General features: G+C 43.0%; 1 protein-coding gene across 2 annotated transcripts in view; it reads left to right on the forward strand.

Annotated features, from left to right (window-relative positions):
• Nucleotides 1–6,360: 6,360 nt before the first annotated feature.
• The window catches only part of akt3a (v-akt murine thymoma viral oncogene homolog 3a), a 136,002-nt gene continuing 126,712 nt past the window's right edge, over nt 6,361–15,650 (forward strand). Inside the window, exon 1 of one of the 2 annotated variants that reach the window (XM_029765201.1) lies at nt 6,361–6,545. The gene's annotated coding sequence lies outside the window, so the exon portion shown is untranslated. The other variant, XM_029765200.1, reaches the window with a different exon arrangement.

A 15,650-nucleotide genomic window follows, 5' to 3' on the forward strand; every position in this document is an offset into this window, starting at 1 on the left:
CATGGGTCCCTGATCTATACTACACAGAAATGCATAATTATGGATATGAATGTCATTCTCTTCATGGTGATGTATCCTAAAAAGGTGCACAAAGGTAGAAATATGCAATATCCTCCTTTGCATATTTGGGTATTATTCTACACCCTGGCTATTATTTTAATGAGCACCACTCATGGGCAGGTCAATAAGAGCCTAGAAAGGTGACATTTACTGGAGAGAGAGGAGAAAGAGAGGCATAGAGAGAGGCATAGAGAGAGAGGCAGGGCTTGTCCAGACTTGCTTTGACCACCAGATGACAGAAAGAGAAAGAAAACAGTTATGAGCAGAACATAACAGTATGCCAGGGAGGACAGTAGCAGGTGACCATATGAGCTGAACATAACAGTTTGGCAGTGGAAGGGAGGACTTTAGCAGGTGACCCAACTGTGTTTTGTGACTACTGTGATATCCTATTATAGCCAATTTAACTTAAATAATTCCATTAATGATTTTTCTGAAATTCTGTTACCAATATCATAATATAATTTCATGTTTGAATCACTTAATAACTCATAAAATTAAATAGATACCAACAAAAACACTAGAACTAATTGGTATGTCTACCTTTACTTGTTACTTCTGTGAAGTTAACCTCCCTTCTCATGAGGGAGAGAAATTAGAAAATGTCTTAAAGATACAGTATTAGTTGGCAGGGATCTTTACATTATAGTGTTCTGATGTTTTTCTAATACCTTTTAAGACTTTTTCTCATAGATTTCCATCTGTTTGACTAGAAATCAAAGTATTTGCTTATTCTTAATATTTAGGATAGAAAATGGTTGAAACAGTTATTGTCTTAATAAAAAATTCAAAAACAGAGTCTTAGCTTTCATTTGACACCACATTTGATATGCTCCTATGAACTTCACATATTGATGCTCATGGGTCCTTCTGCATGGAAATGCCCTTTTCCGGCCTACATATTCCAACTCCAGATTAATCACAATGGGCCTGATCCCGATTTAGGGATGTATTCCTTTTCTTACGCACTCCTTTCTCAGTATTTGGTATTCAGATTTACATTTTTCAGTCACATAACAAGCTCTGCAGGTGTGGCTACCTTGTGCGCTCTGAATAAATGTCATTCAACCCCTGAAAACCCTCCCACTTGCTGGCCAACAGATTTTCTCGTGGAGTTTTTCAGTACATTTCTACTTTTAAATATAGTGTACCTTTAATAAAAAATGTGTTGACAGACACAATAGAATAGATTGAGAGAACAGGGTCAGAATATATGGATCAATGAAAGAAAGCCATCTATGCATATTCCTGTCAGTTTCAGCACCAACTGGTAGATTTAAAAAATACTCTGATCTTGTAGATAATTTAGCACATTTTAGGGTTAGGAAAGTATGTATGATTAAAAAAAATTGTTTGGAGAGCCTTTTCGCACAAAACATATTGATGAAAAAAAATTACATTGGTTTGATTCTTCCTGAAAGTTTTCATACTCAAGTTCAATCCATAAAATATTGGAAGGTGGTGTCACGCCCTGACCATAGAGAGCCCTTGGTTCTCTATGGTGTAGTAGCTCAGGGCGTGACTAGGGGGTGATCTAGTATATCTATTTCTATGTTGGTGCTAATGTGGTTCCCAATTAGAGGCAGCTGTTTATCGTTGCCTCTGATTGGGAACCATATGCAGGTAGCTTTTTCCCCACCTGTGTTTTGTGGGATATTGATTGTTTGTTAGTGTGTTTGGGCACTACGTCCTCACGGTCTTTGTAAATGTTGTTATTTTGTTTTGTTAGTTTCACTTAAATAAATATGTGGAACTATACTCACGCTGCGCCTTGGTCCGCTCATTTCCAAGACCGTGACAGAATATCCCACCAACAAAGGACCAAGCAGCGTGAAAATGAGGTAAGGGAGTTTTGGACTTGGGAGGACATGAGAGGACACAAGACCCTTTCTTGGCGGGAGTCACCAAGGAGCATAGCGGGACAGCGACGACGCCGGGGCGGCCACAGAAACCCCAAGATTGTTTTTTTTTGGGGGGGGCACATGGAGCTGGGGGCTGAGCAGAGGGAAGAGCCAGAGACTGTCAGGGAGGCGATAGAGAAGTGGTCGTTCGACCCAAGGAGAGTGCCAGAGCCCGCCTGGGAATCGATGAAACAGTGTGAGGAAGGATACCGGAGAATGGAATTAGCTAGGAGTATGCGGCAACGCAGGCATTTGGAGGAGCGTGTCATCAGTCCGGTGAAACCTGTGCCGGCTCCACTCATCAGATCTCCAGTGTGCCTACTCCCTGCACTCGCCCTGAAGTGCTAGAGATCATCAGGGAGGCAATGGGGAAGTTGGGAGAGAGAGAGATGAGAGAGATGTTGTGCAAGTGTGTTCTGCTCAACATCCGACCAGAGGATCCGGTTAGCAGTCTGGTGCAACCTGGGCCAGCTCCACGCTTCTGGCCTCCAGTGTGCCTCCCCAGTCCGGTAATATATATGTCTCCTCCTCGCACTCGCCCTGAAGTGCGTGTCCCCAGTCCGGTACGTCCTGTGCCTGCTCCTTGCACTCGCCCTGAAGAGCGTGTCACCAGTCCGATGCAACCTGTGCCGGCCCCACGCATCAGGCCTCCAGTGCGCCTGCCCAGTCCGGTACGTCCTGTGCCTGCTCCTCGCACTCGCCCTGAAGTGCATGTCACCAGTCCGGTGCCACCTGTACCAGCTCCACGCACTAGGCCTCCAGTGCGCATTTACAGTCCAGAGCTTCCGGCGACGGTCCACGGTCCGGAACCTCCTGCGACGGTCCACGGTCCGGAACCTCCTGCGACGGTCCACGGTCTGGAGCTTCCAGGGACGGTCCACGGTCCGGAGCTTCCAGGGCCGCTCAATGGCCCGGAAAGTCCAGGCACGGTGTCCAGTCCCGCTCCATGGCAGGAGCCTTCCTCTGCGCTGGTGCACAGTCCAGGCACGGCATCCAGTCCAGCTCCAAGGCCGGAGCATTCCTCTGCGCCGGTGCCCAGTCCAGGCACGGCATCTAGTCCCGCTCCATGGCCGGAGCCTTCTTCTGCGCCGGTATCCAGTCCAGGCACCGCGTCCAGTCTAGCTCCAGGGCATGAGCCATCCTCTGCGCCGGTGCCCAGTCCAGGCACGACGTCCAGTCCAGCTCCAGAGCTGGAGCCTTCCTCTGCGCCGGTGGCCAGTCCAGGCACTGCATCCAGTCCCGTTCCATGGCGGGAGCCTTTCTCTGCGCCGGGGCCCAGTCCAGGCACGGTGTCCAGGCACGGCGTCCAGTCCAGCTCCATGGCCGGAGCCCTCCTTTGCGCCGGTGCCCAGTCCAGGCACGGCACGGCGTCCAACCCAGCTCCATGGCCGGAGCCCTCCTTTGCATCGATGCCCAGTCCAGGCACGGTGTTCAGCCGAACTATACTCACGCTACGCCTTGGTCCGCTCATTTCTAAGACCATGACACGTGGGAAAAAAGTGTACAAATAGAGTTTAACAATAATACTATAAATCTACTCCAATTCAAATATGCTACATGTCCCAAAATATTGCACAATGTCTCTCTATATGCACAGAGAGAAAAGTGTATAAAAACAGAATTATGTTTCATTTACGCACACTTATCTTGGGTCAACAAGAATTTACAATTTGGTGTAATTTGTGTGTTTGTGTGTGTGTCAGAATTTTCATATGTGTGCATGTTCGTGTGTGTGCAGGGAGGAACACCCTTAGCTCCTGTGTGGTGGTCAGGTTGAGCTCCCCCCAGAGCAGACGGATGGCAGAGGGAGGGCGTCTGTTGAGCCCATAGCCCTGTGAACACATAATACAGTGTGGCACGCTCGCCTCCAGCTCCACCTGTGTAACAGCAGAGCCCCAGCAGGCCTCTGCCCCCTATACTACCTCTGTGTCCTTCCCTCTGCCATCTGGGTCAGCCAGGGAGCCTGGGCCTAAGCCACAGTCTGACCCCCCACACCCCAGGCCTCACATGGAGTTGTGAGGGGATGGAGTCAGCCTCTGGGACCCAATGCCCACAAGGCTTCCTCTAGCGTACCTGACTGGGACACGAGTTCTAGAGCAGCTGCTGTCTGTAGCCTATACCAAGCTCATCATCACCACCTGAAAACAATTTTTTTGGACCAAATCATTCAACTTACACTGTCACATCTACGTAGGAGATTGAGCAGAAACTTTGTTTGAATAAAAATATTTAGAATATACTAATAAGACGAGCAAGTGTGGATTGTAATTGAACTGAAGTAAATATATGACATTTTTTGACAGTAACTATTCATCTATGAATCATTGCTATTAATGGGTGAAACATGCCAGGAGAGAAAATAATACTGACTGATAAAAACATTGAATGAGTGATTAAGCACCTACCATATCATCTAAGTTAACTTAGTTTTCTATAGATCCCCAATATGAATTAAATCAAGCCTTCATACTATTACAGAATAATAGGCACTAATTTAGGCAAGACACATCACTAAACTCGGTAACACTTTCTACACAGTAATAACTGTAGTAACAATATAGTAGTACTATGCAATGACATGGTAATATGGTTTAGCGGTATCAGTTATTACACAATTGGAACAACGACTGTGTAATTCCACTTCCACTTGCTGAAGGTTATTCCACATGTGTAATTATTAAAGTAATGTAATTACATGAAACATAGTCACAATTTGGTTGGTGTTACTAACATAGTAATTCACAGGTGACTTTAAAACGTGTAATTACAAAACACAAGTTACATAGTGGAACAAGAAAATATGCAGTAACATTAGTAATTACACATGTGGAATAACTTTGACCAAGTGGATGTGGAATTACACAGTCCATGTTCCAATTGTGTAATAACTGATCCCGCTAAACCATATTACCACGTATTTACATAGTAATATATATGTAACTAATATGTTACTACAGTAATTAATGTGTAGTTACATAGTAATAGGGGCAACTTAATGTATAGTGTTCCTTAAAGTTGCACTATGTACAAATCGCTCCGCCATTTCCTGGTTGCTACAATTCTAATAGTTTGCCTAATTTCAGTTATGTGACAAAGTAAGCTGGTATAGTGTAGAGAATCATTGTACCATTTAAACGGCTGTGAAATATATTTTCCATAACCAAAAATATGTTGTTTTAGCTGTTTGAAGCTGGTGTACAACCCTGAAAGTAAAAGAAGCAAAAACAAAACTTAAGAATGGGAATCATACAAATAACGCAAATAGAACACATCTACCGCATCTTAAACTTGCTTTCTTGTAGAGTTATAGATCTATAACCCACATTTCTATGTGAATTTAGTGGGGCCACACAAAAAGTTACATATTGGCACTTTAACTCTAAGCAGGGTGCAGTTTATTCTTTCACCACATGGGTGGCTGGTGTACTAGTTTGCACTAATCTGAATAGAATTGTATTAGAGAGAAATCAGATATGAACTGCAGGCAGCTAAAGTTATAATATCATGATGAAACTGAGACAGAACAGCAATAGCGATTACATCCAAATGAAAAATATGTTATTGTACATGTTAAATATGAAACAAAAAGACAGAAAACAAAAACCAATGTACTTCTTCAAGAAAAGAATAATAAATAAAAAACTGGGATATAAATGAATGAATTAATGAATCAGCTATAAGCTATAGTTACTACTCTTCTAACCTTAGAAATACCCCACAAGCTACAATGGTAAACTATAGCAAAATAGACCAAAAGAGACAACCACACAGCAGTTTTCAGCTGTCGGTGCAACACAATGTGGAACTTCAACAGAGCTATTTCCAGATGTTAAGGTGAAACAGATTGATCGTCTGTTAATGTGAATCAGATCAGATTATGTTGTTTTCCCTTCCTCTATGATGTCTCCTCACGTGCAGGCACTGAAACCTCCACTACAGAAACAGCAGAGATAAATATAATATAATATAATAGCTCTATAGTAACATTCTATTATATTATTATATTACTTATGGCAATTGCAAAAACGTTGTTGTAGATTTTGTCGCACTTTGTGTCCAACTTTCTAACTACGTCCAACAAGTGAGTATCAGATGCATATTAACAATGCATATTTCAGGCAAAGCTATGATCATCATTCATGATTTCACATATTCTTTCACTTAACCTATGTACCTTAGGCTACATGACACATTACATGTCTCTCAGGAATGATGGAATTGCATAATCCTGTATGAAATGTTGGGGATTACACTGCAGCATAGTAAAAGGAAAATAAATAACTCATTATGTGTGTGTGTGATATGGGCTGTGTTGTAAATATACAGAAGGATGCGGCTCTTATCAAGCACCTGATTCTCGCGAGGGTTGGCTTAGCAGAGAGACACGGAGGAGAGTGAGCAAAATAAGGAACAGACAACCACCCAGCCTGCCTGGCGTACAGAGCAGACGGGGACAGGGATAGACAGAGCCAGGAAAGCCGTCCGAGAAGTGGCTGGGCGTGACGTCACGAGTTTTCTGAACGTCAACAACAACCTGCAGCATCAGAACCTGCCAGCGGCGGTTCCCAGTGGGCGGTTCCTGGGGTAAGAGGAGTTGCAGTCGCTTTTTTCAGCCACCACAACCTCTCTGTATTGTTTGAAGCCATTCCAGCAGCGACACAGTTCATCCTCTCGTTGTGTTTCCGGCCAAGGCTGCTTCTCTCTCATTTATTCACACGCGCACAAGAAAAGCGCGAGCTTATAAAAGTACAGGCACGATAGGGGAACCCATTGCTCTCCCCACGACTTCCCGCGCCAGCCAGGTAATATAATCATGACAACAACCATAGTTATGCTGCAAAACGGTTGAAAATATACTTCTGATACTGTGTTTATGTGAAGTTTGTAGTATTCAAGAATGGTGGAAGCTATGTCCACTGACAGCTAACGTTAGCCAGAGAGTGTTTGTAGTGCTTGCTACGTGAAGATGATGCTGATGCTGCAACGAGGCTGAGAGTGCGAGACAGTATAGGGGAGGTGGAGGGAACTGGCCTAGTGTGTTTGCGTGTTCTCAGCATTGTTTTCTGCCCCCCCCCCCCCCAAAAAAAACCTATAAATCTCGGAGAATAAATTGTTTACGTCAGGCATTAACTATTATATACAGTCAAGTATCTGAATAGTTTGGAATAATTTATGTATGCCTGTAAAGTCTTAATTCTTTAGCTCATCTGCTAGCAAGCTATTGGCGGCATGCGTTTGCTTGACAGCTCTTGAGGTGAGATGATGCAGTTGCTACTGTTGTGCTGGCAGGCTATCATTGGGCGCGTTCAAGGAGATACGTTTTGTGAAGTTGGTGTCACCGCCTTTCAAGGTGTGTTGCATTATGGGGATACAAATAGTCAATACAAATTGTCTGACTTGCGCCTACATGTTGACTGCATTGCAGTTGCTCCTCACCAACTTCAACCTGCAGCAATCACCTGCGTTGTAGGAGGATCTATTTTCAACCAATTGTTATGGTGTTTTTGTTTGAGCCAGCGACGAAACGGGAACAAACTTTTCTGTGATTCATATATACAGTGGATATATACAAATAAATCATATTTGAGACCTCTCACCAATTGATTGTACAGACATATAATTTCAGTTTGAGTGTGTGATATGGGGGTCAGAGACATGTTTATTTCGACAGTTACGTTGACACTACCATGTTGATCTGAGCCTTGCTGTAGGAAAACCACAACAGTGTCCGACTTTCCGCTGTCACAGATGCACCTCCCCCGACTTCACTCATGGACTTTCGTCTACAGTGGGCTGCATCAGCCTAACAACTGGAACATGCTAATTTTCAAAAAGCAGCAACATAGTTTCCATAAACCCTTTGAACCCTCTGTCAGTTTGATACTTTGTGTGCCAACAATGTTTACTAAAGCTTGTGTTCCTTTATGTCTGCATTTCTGCAGCACTCTATAATAATTCAGACTGATAATTCAGGATGTCTTGACCCACTCAACTATGTGACACTGTCACTTTATAATGAGGACTAACACTGCTGCCTGCTCCTCTTTTTACATAAACATTTGGAGTGAAGATGGCATCCCCTAGAGCCCTCCTACACCCCTGCCACTGCCCATAACCACTGGTACAGTGATAGGCTTGGTCATTTTATGACAACTAGGATTCTAATGCAGCCTCCATGTAAATCATACAGTAGGCTATACAAGTTGACAAGTGATACTGAGGTAATTCAGTATCTGACAAGATAAGAGGAACTCCTGGGATCCATCAGAAATCAGCGTCCGCCAGCGTTCAATCACACCTTTTCATTTCCTTAATTTCAAACCAAAACACTGGTCTCGCTCTCTCTTGTTACTCTCTGTGTGATCCTTATGAATTTTTATTCTTCATTCAGGCACTGCTCCTTTGGTGTTATCCTAATCCATGTCTAATTCAAAAGGCACAAATAAAATCTTTTTTTTTTGTCTTGTGGGCTTGTCTGTGCAGATGATGATGATGATGGGAATAGATTTGTATTTGATAGACAACTCATTTTGACATGGCTTTACTTCCATATCCGTTTTCTTTTCTCTGAGTTTCTTAGGAGGGTAAATGCCTTTGGACAACAGCTGCTGTCCTGGGTCTGTTCTAAGATGTTTGATGCTAAAGGAAGTGGAAGTTAGGAAGTGTGTGGCTAGGCTTAATGTACTAAGTGCTTCCAGAAGCCATCTTGGGTTACAGAGCAGTAGGCCTAGTTTTTATCTGGATTCTTAAGTGCGCTGCAGGAGTCGTGTAGAGCAACATGATATCCCTCCGCTAAGGAATCACTTGTACCCTTGACCAGGGTCTTGTTCATTAGGCACAAATGGGAGCATCATTTAAATGCGTTTCAGAACCACTTCAAAAACTATTTGATGCATCTTAAGGAGCTTATGCTGTCTACATTTGTTGATAAACAAATTAAAAACATGCCAGCCAGGGCATGTGCATACTGTTTGTTTAGACTATACAGTCTACACAATACAATCATTCTAATCAATGCTTTTTGACATAGGTCAGCAATTTGCGTCTTTCTATTATTTCAGCTGTCTGTCATGTTCTGTATAACATTAGTGATGGGGAAAAATGTATACAGTTACATATCGGGATATTGTTGGGGACGATATATCCTATAGTTTTGACAATATCACAATATTATTTGTGCGCTAGTTAGCTGTACCTGCACCAAAACTCCAGTATTTCTTCTTCATAGCTTGTTCTACATCTCATTTTTAGATATGGAGCCAATTTGTTTTCAGGTCTTTTATTTCCATGAGCGATTAAAACATTTTTCTCCTGGCTCTCTCTTGTCCCTCTGCAGCAGACATATGGTGAGCAATATGTTTGGAACATCGAAGCGCAATACATATTGTATCGGCACCAAAGTATTGTGATATTATTGTATCACGAGGTCACTGGCAATTCCCAGCCCTATATAACACCATGACTTTTCTCTTGTGTAGGCTATGGGAATGTGGATGGTCTGTCTGGGATAGTAGGCTATTTGCTTAATAGGCTCTCAATGGGAGGAGGCTGCGGTCAATTCCACTGTAACAGAGTGATGCTGAGACAGTGCAGATGCAAATTTTGGTAACAGAATGACTGTGATGGCACAAACCATCATTCTATTACCCAACTTTGCATTTGCACTGTTCTTCAGGTAGGCGTAATGTGTTTTTGTCAACTTTTCTGTGGAAATTGTAGTCCTTGTGAATAAAGTTTAACTTTGCAATCATTGTTTTTTGTTTGACATATATTTTAAAGTGAAAAAGTGAGTCTCAGCATCACTCTGTTACTGTGGAATTGCCCATTTGGCTCCTGAAATAGATTTAGGCTACTTAATCCTTCTGTAGTGATTCTTGGGGGAACAAGGCCTGTCATAGTTAGGGTTGCAAAATTCAGGGAACGTTCAATACATTCCCTGGTTTTCCCGAAATCCCGGTTGGAGGATTCCCGGAATCAGGAGGGAATAGGCAGGAAATCCCCAGGCGGGATTTTGGGAAACTCAGGGAATTCCCAGAATTTTGCAACACTAGTCACAGTGTTTGCATGATGAAGCATTATGTTTTTGCACACTATCTAGTTTAGAGAAAGAAAACATTTGAGTAAATTCAATGTTGTTGTAAATTCCCCCAAAATGGAATCAAGCCAGGCATTAGCCAAATGAGTGGTTTTTGTCCAGAAATGCTCGGGTGCTTGTATCTTTCTAGATATTCTTTATTTCCTACATTTCAGCAGCTGTGAATTAATTTATGTGTACCTAGCCTATATTCTTGCTGCTGTATGCTCCAGCCTCCAGGGCTGAGGGAATTGTAAATGCTTCATGGTGTATTTTTGAATGGAATGAGGCGTTTCAGATTCTTTTTCTGCTTGTATCCTCTGGGTCCACCCCCACAGTGTGAGTCAGGTCAGCCTCTCACTCTATAGTTTACTTAGTTGTTCTGATTTGAAAGTGTTTTATTTGTAAATGTGTTGATGGGCAGTGGGCACTAATTGGCCTTTCATATCGCTATGGGAACTAAGTACAGCCCAGTGTTAGAGGTTACATAGTCAATATTGGTTTAAAACCTGGTGCCTTGTGATGATAATTCAAGTAATTTATTTACTAGTACAGGTGGGGCACCCTGCAGCCTGTAATAATAATATACTGTACTTCTAGAGACTCTGGGCCTATATGTCTACAGAATCTCTAGGAAATCAAATGTCTTCCGTCTGCTATCACCATGTCTGCAAACTGGCCTGTTCCTCAGGATAAGCATTGATGGTAATTCATGGTGCATAATGTCTGTTTGATTCCCTTGTGGCAAGTGTGTCTAGTAGTTGACACTGGCCTTTTTTGATGCTCACTGCATGCTCTGCAGGCATGTGCTTCATGAGTTGATTTTGCTGTCATCTCACTCATTCGCTGATTCCTTTGTTTTCTTCAGTGGATGGGATCTGTAGTGTGAGTGTTGCCTATAAAGATAGGCTAGGTATGGATTAGTCTAGTGGGTGACAGTACAGTATTGCCCATTGGAGAGTGATCACAATCAACTGGAGTTCAGTGAATTTCCCTAATGTGGTGTGCCGTTCATTTTGATTCAGGGCTGTTCCCTGACATGGCGAGACTGATTTATGGTGTGTGGCAGGCTGGTACCTCATACCACTGCACATTGATCAGGTACTGATACTCCCTGTATATTGTGCCATTCTTGCGTATTTTATTCCTCTTGTTACTATTGTTGGGAAGGGCTTGTAAGCGAGCATTTCACGGTAAAGTCTACACTTGTATTCGGCGCATATGACAAATACAATTGGATTTGAGTTGATTTGGCTGGCTCTTTCTGGACCCTCCCTCCGCTCCCCTCTCCACTAGGGCTGCGAATTGGCAGGGACCTCACAATACAATATAATCACTATTTTATAGATATTGTGATTCGATACTGATATTTTATTGCGATTCGACGTTCCAGACATATTGCTCTCTATATGTCTGCTGCAGAGAGACGAGAGCCATGAGAAAACGAGTTTTGATCAGTCATGGAAATAAAAAGTGCTGAAAAGATGTTGGCTCACTATTTACAAAGAAGATGGAGAACAAGCTATGAAGGAAAAATACTGGAGTTTTGGTACAGGTACACCATCACTACTCTCCAATCCCGTGTGTGAAATGAAATGACTATCTCAACGTTCTCCCTCTGACTACATAAAGACATTGAATTCAGCGCTGTTGGTTTTAGCACAGCTGAAGACTGTTCTGCGGTGACAGGCTTACAACAGCAGGGCTGGGGCTTTGTCACACTGGATCTCAGCTCGCCACCGTGTCTGTCACTCAATCTGTCTGAGGCGGAGGGAGGGTGCAGGGGAACATAGTGGAATGGCGGCCAGCAGCACACACTGCTGCCTCTGCCACACATGAAGAGCCAGGCATGATATCGACAGTCAGCTCTCTGTCCTTCTTCCGCCCCTCTCTACTACTATAGACTAGTACTACACAGACTTGAGCTATCAGACAGGCTGAGTCACCACATCCTCTATGACTCCTTTTTTATTTTATGTGCTCTGTCCTTTATACTATAGTCATTCATTGACAGTCATATGAAATCCAGCAGCGTTCTGTGCAAGGCAATGATTGGGAAGCTCCGTAGCCCATAAGGCTGTGGCTGAAACCCCCTCCAGCCCCATTATATACCCATTGTGTACACCCCAGTGATTTTATAGGCTTCATTGTGCTACACAGCCAGCCAATAACCGATCTTTCTGGGAGGCTCCATCTCCGAGTTCACTTTTATGTTTGGGTGATGCCAGGGTGGGTTCATCTTTTATAAAACATGGCACACAATTTGATCTGTTTTTCTCCCCATAGGACTGCTGTTATCTGGTGTGCTGCTTTCACAGCTCAGTCCAAAATACATTTAGAATTCTAACCTCACTCATTACGATGCTAACAAACGTTCCCTAAGCAATAGGCTATTACTTCAAGTATTCAGCACAGCAATTCGGAGACAATGAAATTGAAATATGATCTATTGTCTTGAAATGCAAGCTATACATTTTCATGGATTAAAGAGCCTCTAAGGCCCCTTTGATTATTATAAGGAGGCATTATTTGATATTGATCTCAGGATAGTAGATTCTGTTGTACCACCTAGGAATTTGAAATGAGGCATGCATGCCTTGCTGCCAATCACTGAACATTTTCTCATGATATATTTTGGTGGAGGGTGTTGGCAGTTGTAAAGTACTCTAAGGATACAGTACTCTGGTTGCATGGTGTTACAGTATGGTACTACAGTATGGTGCTACAGTAGGATTCCAACACTCTGATCACAAGGTTTCAGTTCAGAGTCTCTCACATTTTTTTTTCTCACACTATCACCATCTGTAACAAGTCCAGTATAAAGTTACCTGTGGGATTTTCACCTGTAAGAGATTCTGTCAACCAACAGCTACTGCCAAGCGGCTAACGTTAGTACTGCGCTGACCCTGTTAGCCTAGTACACAGTGTCTTTACTAATGACTGACATTTTAAAGGTTTAGGGCTATCTTCATTGATGCCTCTCCTCCCTTGCCTGTCCCTTCAGCACTCAGCCAGAATCTGGACCATATCAACAGGATAATAACGTAAATATCTGGACGAGGTGAGCAGGGCACTAATGACTATAACACCCTGCATGTACTGTACATTGTATTCAATAAGGAGGTTCATTTCACTCACCTCGTCAACTCATTGTCCACTTAGTTAGTCGGGTTCATTCATACAATTGGGGTCAAAAGCACCTTTAGTAAGACACAAAGTCGGATACAAGACATTTGCTATCTGGTTTGTCCAGTTTGGTTTTCCAAGGAAAAAAGGGACGTTCCAGGGAAGTGCTGGCCTGCGTCTTAGAACATACAGTGCCAGGAGCACAAGAAAGGGGACAGTATATTAAATCATGCCAGTACTTGTGATAACCCGAGGCCTGCATATCTCCACTCCAGCCAGTGTTCACTTTGAGAACTACATAATGTGTATGTTACTCATGCTGCTGTAGACTGTCTCGTACACACACTTCCAGGTCAAATGTTAGGCTAGATTGTAATGTACTTGGTGGCTTCAGTAGTTTTAAAGAGACTGTAATTGTTAGTTGGCAAAGTATTGTGCATTATAGATGCGTATCTCGTTATATAGGCTACAGAACCTTGGAAACCAGGGTGACATTTCATTAAGTTAGCATCATTTGCACTGCCAACACCACGGTAGCTCTCTCAATGGGCATCTTTGGTCAAATTGACTTAACTAGATACCTAAAGATCTGTTGTGTGACTGTACATCTAAAAATGTCACTGAAGAAAACGAGAGCCAAAACAAATAGCAAATGCATCTGCAGAGGCATTCTGCCAAACAGTTTAGCTCTACTGTTTCCTGTAGCATGTGTCAGTAATCCTGTGTGATTTTGCGATGTAGTATAGGGGTGAGTTACTCTACCGTGACAGACAGTCAGGTGTGGGAGAGAGAGTATTGGGTGGATTGTGCATACACCAGCTCTGTGGTAGACACTCGGTGGATCATGTTGATGCGATGCTAGCTTAATAGTTGACTGTGGGTCTTCCGAGTGTTCACCACAAACTGCAGTCAGGAGACTTGCTCTAAAAACCATTGCTTGACTTGGACTGAAATAGATGCCGGTGCTCATTTTGGGTGCCGGTACTGTTTACATTTAGGTCCAGGAACTCCACAGTATTTTTGAGCTAATATTCTATAAGAGGAACAGGAGCTCAAGCAGTAGAACATTTTAGGTGCCGGTACTCAGCTCTGGTGAGCTCCTACCTAAGTCAAGCACTGCTGATAACTGGCACTTTTGTGGAGTTGTGTGTCATTTATTCCCCAGCCTGATATGACAAGGCTTTTCTTAGATGTGTCAGCAGGTCTGATCTGAATACTGATGCTTGGCAGAGCTCCACAGTGAAATACACTAACTTTGATTTATTAAGCTAGCCTATGGTGAGTCTTTACACAGTACAGTATGGCAATGCAAGGTTCTATGGCACCGCAATTGAAATGCTTGCAGGTTTGATTCTCTCTGGACTGGCTATCAGATTTGGTTGAATTCCTTGTACATTTCACAGTAGTCTTCTGGTCCTTGATGTAACATAGACATTCACAAAACAATTGTCTGACAAATCCTTTCTTCGCAAATTAAGTAAACAGGAAGTAACAGGCGACCATGATACATTGATACATTGTTGCACATTTTGGGGAATATTCAGAGGTGGAAACTTTCCATGGGAATTAAAGGGAATATATGGGAATTAACGGAAATATATGCAAACTAATATTAATACCATTTAAATGTAGATGTTTTTTATATTGGATACATATATCATATGGAGACAGAAACATAAACCTTTTACCTTATCATAAGTAGACATAATAGAAATACAAAAAAATATTTGATTCTTCACATGGGATGATTTCACTGAACAACAAAAGAAAGGGAATATTGAATGATCCATCACATCTCCCAAAAACATTTTCAACATGTTTTAAAATGATAGTCTAGAAACTAAAGCTTTGGTTGTCTTCCTCTCAGGCTTCCATGTCTTCTCCCTGGACCTCCTCAATGTCCAACTCTTGAACATCAGACTCTGAGGCCTCATCTTCACTGTCACTTTCCAACCTTGTTGAGGATGGCTCGTTGTCAGGCTCAATAAGCCAAAAATTTTCCCGGTTGGCCACCAATTTTTCAACCCTTGTATTGGTCAGCCTGTTGGGTGCTTTGATGTGTGTGTTCCCAAACAAGGACCAGTTGCGCTCTGAGGTGGCTGATGTTGGTGGGATTTAGAGGATGATGGAGGCAACAGGGGAAAGAGCCTCAGATCCACAAAGTCCCTTCCAGCAGGTGGCTGATGAGATATGTTGGCACGACTGCCATATTGTATCTCCATCCCAAAGCCCTTGCTTGGAAGTGTACTTCACCAGACTGCCAAGAACCTTGCCCTCATCCAGGCAAAGGTGGCGAGAAACGGTAGTGATGACACCATAGGTCTTGTTGATCTCTGCACCAGACAGGATGCTCTTGCCAACATACTTGGGGTCCAACATGTACGCTGCAGCATGTAGGGCTTCAGGCAGAAGTCTTCACACTTTTTGATATATTTCAGAACGCCAGTTTCCTCTGCTTGGAGCAACAGTGAAGTGGGCAGGGCAGTATG

Source organism: Salmo trutta, chromosome 10, assembly GCF_901001165.1.
Source record: "Salmo trutta chromosome 10, fSalTru1.1, whole genome shotgun sequence".
Classification (NCBI taxonomy): Eukaryota; Metazoa; Chordata; class Actinopteri; order Salmoniformes; family Salmonidae; genus Salmo; species Salmo trutta.